Raw genomic sequence first — 6174 nt, 5'->3', positions numbered from 1 at the left:
ACTTCCTCCCTCCCCCCCCTCCCCGTTCCCCGGCTCCCCTCTCCGCCCCGCCTCCCTCCTAGGTAAAGGGAGATAATCCTTCCCCCCATCTTGACCGCCCCCTGCCTTCGCCACCAAAAAACGGACTCCGCCGGCTCCTGCTGGCCTGATACCAGTGATTGGATCCAAGGGAATTCCGAAACCCAAACGGTCCATTACCGCGGCTCTGGGGTGGGCGAGGGGTGAGGGGGCCGGGTTGCCGCGAAGGGGGAGGGGGAAGTCGAAGGCTGCCTAGGAAAGTCACGTGTCTACTGTTTCCGCCGGCGGTCGCTTAAACCTCGCGAGAATTAAACCCCCTTTCTCCCGCGCCGGCTGTCGGGAAGAAGGTCTGCGTTTTTTGGTGCCACCAGGAGGTCATGGGGGCCGCGCATGCGTCCTACACCTGCTTTCAAAGTCCGGCTGGGAGGGGCCCGAAGCTATTTTCAGAATCCTGTCAGTGGTAGCTACGGCCCAGGAAGTTACCTGGTGGCGTTGTTGTTACTTTGAAAACCTCATTTCCTAAGCATCCAAGAAAAAAAATGTTGACATAATCACGGCTTGCTAGTCTCGCTCCAAGCACTTTACTGAGTATGAAACCGCAAGGAACTCGCAGCCCCTCGGCTAGTCCACGCCATTATCCCGCGGTAAGGAGAGTGAGCCCGCAGCTCCGCTCTGGCTCCGCACACAGCGGCCGCCTGTCCCCGGGGCTCTCCATTCGCGACTGCTGGAAGATAGAGCGACGCTGCCATTTCTCCCTTCCTTCGTTTCGCTTTTGAATCATTATTAAGTGGCCTGACTTAGACTACACACATGAACTTCTCGGCAGCCCTTTTGTAAAGTCATTCTGATCCTGCTGTTTGACTCCGTTGCTTAGGTAATAAGCACGCCTGGGTGATTCTTGCCCCCTACTGGCTGCGCGTCCCGCTCGCGCTGTGCTGAAACCAAACCGAGAACAGTTAAGGTTAAAGTATGTGAACTCCAAGAAAAAGTATGGAGGGGAAAAGAAGAATGGCAGAATAATTTATGGATCGTCCAACCTAGCGTTTGTATAATGCATATATATTCTATGTCTGCATACGTAAGCCGTATAAACATGTAAAGTGGACAGTATCGTTTCGCTAATCACTTTGCTTCCGTTTTACTTTAATATATTTTTAATTAACACAGTAATTGACATATTTGGGTGCAGTGTGACATTTCAATACAGGTACACTTTATTTGGGGGACGCATTCCCAGACCATTTTATTTTGGCACAAGGTCTCACCCAGACTGGCCTCAAATCTGAGATACTGCCTCAGCCTCCCAAGTAACTGAAATTACGGGCCACACGTGTACCACATATAATGATCAGATCAGGTATTTGACATGTATTTCACTTTATTTTTTAATCTCTGTGTGAGCGTGTGTTCCTAGGGAGCTAGGACCTTTGCACTGAGCTACAGTCTTCAGCACTTTATTATTTGAGACAGAGACTTGCTAAATCATTAAATTGCTTAGCCTGAGCTCAAGTTCCTAATCCTCCTGCCTCAGCCTCCTAGAGCACTCGCTTTACAGGTGTGCTCCACCATGCATGTCTCACATTTGTCACTTTGAACACTTTTCTGTGTGTTGAGAATCTTCAGAATCCTCTTACTAGCGACTCTGAAATAGCCAGTTAGTTGCTGTCAACCCAAATTACCCTACTATACTACGGAACATTACAAGTTGTTTCTCCTACCCAGCTGCAGACCAACACCTCTGAAGCGTCTTGTCTCCATCTCCTCACCCTCACATCCTGAAGGCCCTGGTAAAGGTTATTCTGTTCTTTTGGGTTTGGTTTTGGTTTCTTTTGATTTTTTGAGAGGGGGTCTCACTGTGCACTTAAGGCTGGCCTTGAACTCGCTATACAGCCCAGGCTGGCCTCGAACTCAAAGCAGTCTTCTTGTCTCAGCTTCGGGACTGCTGGAGTTACAGGCGTGCATCATCACTACCAAAACTCCCTTAGAGGGTTCAGGTCTCCCATCCGGCAATACAGCACATGGATGCAAAAGAAAGACAGATTCCTCTGCAGTTGAGATCTGGGATGACCCAGTATTCCCTGTAGAACAAAAGGCCGTGAGTCCAGAAGCTCAGGGCTTTTATTGCTGTCAGTCAGGGAGGTGGGTGGGGGCCATGGCAGAGTACAAGGAAAAAGAAACTTTGCAGGCATCAGTTGTAAGGGGAAACAGCAACTTTGTACCAGGCACAAAGGCCTCCAATTAGCAATACAAGGACAGCTTAATGTATGCAAGGCTGGCACTTTTACTGCCAGGAAGGTATAATTCTGAGTCCCGTGGCCTCAGCTGAGATGTTATCTCATGTCTTGGCCCTGGAATCTCACAGGCGCCTGCTCGAGCCCCCATTCCAGCTATCAGCAGTGGGGGGCAGTTCTTGCCCATGTGCTGTAATGAGACAAGTTGGGGTCTTGGTCAGACTCCATCACATTCTTTTAGCCACTTAAGGGAACGTCTGTTTCAATATAGCCAGGTCTGCATATCTCAGAGAGCAGGGTTGAAGGAGAGGCTAGGGAAACATCCAGGCAAGGGGCTCCATTTCTCAGGAGAGTGCAGCTTGGCATCTCCCACATGACAGTCTCCTTTTCATGACTGAATAGTATTCAATTATGTATCTGTACCATGGTTTGTTTACTCATTATCCTTTAATGGTCCTTTCTTTTCTTTTCTTTTTTTTTTTTTTTTTTTTCTTTTCTTGTCCTTTTGAGACAGGGTCTCGCTATGCAGTTCAGGCTGGCCTTCAGCTCACTTTGTAGCCCAGGCAGGTCTCAACTACCAACAACCCTCCTGCCTCAGCCTCCCGAGTGCTGGGATTGCAGGTGTGTGCCACCATGCCAGGCTCTCAATGCCACATTTTTTATTAGTAGTAATCATGCCTTGGATACATTTCATTGGCTACAATACTGCCACTGGGCAAAGCTTTAATGCTATGTCTTGGTACTATCTTGGTTCTTGTGAATAGTGGTGCAATAAATGTACCAGGGCACATGTCTCTTCAACACCCTGATTTCAGTCCCTTTGAATATGTACCCAGTAATGGGATTCTGGATAATATAGAAATTCTATTTCTAGTTTTTTGCAAAACCTCCACAGTTTTCCATAATGGCTGTACTGATTTTTATTCCTACCCACAGTATATGAGAGTTCACCTTTCCCCACATCCTCACCAGCCCTTGTTACATTTTGTCATTTGTTTTCTTTTGCTTTGCTTTGTTTGTTTTGAGACAGGGTCTCATATCAGGCTGGCCTTGAACTTACTTTGAATTCATGGTTACAATGCAAACATGTACGTGCTAATGAAAAGTAAAAACTAAAAGGTAAAAAATACAATGATCCTCCTGCCTCAGCCTCCTAAGTACTAGGATTACAGGCACGTACCACCAGGCCCAGTTTATTTTTTTGTGTTTTTGCTATAGTCATTCTAACTGGGAAGAGATGGTATCTCACTATGGTTTTGATTTGCATTTCCCTAATGATTAGCCATGTTGACCATTTTTTCAGATACTTATTGGTCATTTGTATATCTTTCTTATATTTTCTCTCTTGAGAAATAACTATTCAGTTTATGTACACAATGTTTAACTGAATCATGTTTTTTCACTATTGTGTTCCTCAGATACTCTAGATATTCTTCTTCAAATGAATACCTTTCCAAATATATTCCCCCCTTCTATAGGTTGTCTCTTCACTCGGATTATTTCTTTGACTATGCAAAAGCTTTTTTAGTTTAATGTAATACTGTTTTTCAGTTTTTGCTTTCTGTTGCCTGTGCTTTTGGGGTCATATCCAAAAAATCTTTTCCCAGGGCAATGTCCTAAAACATTTCCCCTATGTTTTCTTCTAGTAGTTTCATAGTTTTGAGCCTTTTTTTTTTTTTTTTTTTGTCTTTTTGAGACAGGGTCTCACTATGCAGTTCAAGCAGGCCTTGAGCTCACTTTGTAGCCTAAGCTGGCCTCAAACTCGTGACAAACTTCTTGCCTCTGCCTCTTGAGTACTGGGATTATAGGTGTGCACCACCCCACCCAGCCTTTGTAGTTCTATGATTAAGTTTTGATCTAAAAAAAAATTTTAGTTGATTTTTTTGTTTTGTTTTGTTTTTATCTCCAGTACTGGGAATTGAACTCACGACCTTGCACTTGCCAGGCAGGCGCTGTGCCATTGAGCTAAATCCTCAGCCCCTTGATTTTTGTATATGGTTGAGAGATAGGGGTTCCTTTTTATTAACCCTCATCTGTATAGTTTATTTAAAAAAGCTGGGCGTGGTGGTACACACATATAATCTTAGCACTCTGGAGGCAGAGGCAAGAAGATTATGAGTTGGAGCCCATCCTGGGCAATTTAGCAAGACTCTGTCAAGAAAAGAAAAGAAAAGAAAAGAAAAAAGAAAAAAGAAAAGAAAACCAGCTGGAATGTACCTTAGTGCAAAAGTCATAAGTACTAGCTGGGGATATAGCTCAGTGGCATAAGCACTTGCCTGGCAAGCCTGAGGTCATGAGTTCAATTCCTGGTACCAAAAATAAATAAACAAATAAATTCTGGGCTGGGGATATAGCTCAGCAGCACAAGCCAAGCATAAGGTCCTGAGTTCGATTTGTGATACCAAAAAAAAAATAAGACAAAAAAAAATTTTTAGCCAGGCGTGGTGGAACATGCCTGTAATCCCAGCACTCAGGAGGCTGAGGCAGGAGGATCACTGCAAGTTTGAGACCAGCCTGGGCAACAAAGTGAGCTCAAGGCCAGCCTGAACTGCATAGCGAGACCCTGTCTCAAAAAGACCAAAAAAAAAAAGCCAGATCCTTGCTGCTAACTCTGCACCATCTTTTAACCTTGAACCAAAGTGGTATTTCAGGGCATGTTACAGTGCCACAGAGGCACACACATGTCACATACAAGTTTAATCATTGCGGCATTATTTGTGGAACCACACACCTATAATCCCCCTACTCAGAGTCTGAGGCAGGAGGATTGCTACGAGTTCCAGCCCACCCTGGGCTGCATATTTCAAGGCCAGCCTGAACTACATAGCGAGACCTTGTTTCCAAAAAAAGACTAGAAACTGCCGAAATGTCTTTGAAGAAGGCCTGGTTGACTCAACTGCGGCAATTCTCTACAGTGCAACATTTGTTCAAAAATGAGGCACCTCTGTGAGTGAGTATGCATGTCCACACGTGTGAATCTACCTTTGTGTGTGACTGTGATGCGTTCACACATACACAGAGCATCTCTGAAAGATGATGCACAAAGCTATAGGAACTGGGATCATGCGCGCCATCGACAGAAGGAATTCATCCATGGAGCACCCAGAGCAGGGCTGCTACCGGAAATCCATGGTTCACAAACCCCTTTCCAGGCCTGATATCGGCCCTTCACACAGCACCTCTCACTTCCTTGCATAAGCATTTCCGAGACCCTCTGCTTGTGCCTGGCACTGAGTTAGGAGTTAGGGATACAAGTTCAAGAACAACAAGGAGGAAGCCAGGTATGGTACTACACACCTGTTATCCCAGCACATGGGAGGCTGAGGCAGGAGGATTGCCACAAGTTCAAGAGCAGCCAGGGCTACACAATGAGTTCAAAGCCAGCATGAACTACATAAGGAGACCCTGACCTAAAAAAAAAAAAAAAGCAGGAGGAGAGATGACTTCTGCCCTTAAGATTATGTCCTTACAACCTAGTGGGCATTAATGAAAACATCACACAAAACATAAAATACCACTGTGACAATGCCATAAAATAGCTAACAGAGCCTATGGTATTGGAATTTGGCCTCTTCAAGGATGTCAAAGACATCTTCCTTGAAAAGAGATGACTGAGCTGAGATTTGAAAAGCAGGTGTCAGTCAGACACGACATACATGCCTGTAATCCCAGCACTCAGAGAGCTGAGGCAAGAGAATCGCTGAGAGTTGGAGGCCAGCCTGGGCTACATAGCAAGACTGTCTCCAAAAAACAAAACAAACTAACAAAAACGCAAGAGTGTGTGCAAATGTCAGGTAGCAGTAGGTAGGAATAGGAAGGCAGCTACATCAGATCATGGCCCTCAGCCCCAGCCCAAGCTTCTGTCTGCTGCTCTCGGATGAACTCAGACTGCATTTCTGCATGACAAGCTGTCTCTGCTTCATAG

This window comes from Chinchilla lanigera, unplaced genomic scaffold (assembly GCF_000276665.1).
Source record: "Chinchilla lanigera isolate Chin_1 unplaced genomic scaffold, ChiLan1.0 scaffold00081, whole genome shotgun sequence".
NCBI classification, from domain to species: domain Eukaryota; kingdom Metazoa; phylum Chordata; class Mammalia; order Rodentia; family Chinchillidae; genus Chinchilla; species Chinchilla lanigera.
This window is presented reverse-complemented; position numbering follows the sequence as displayed.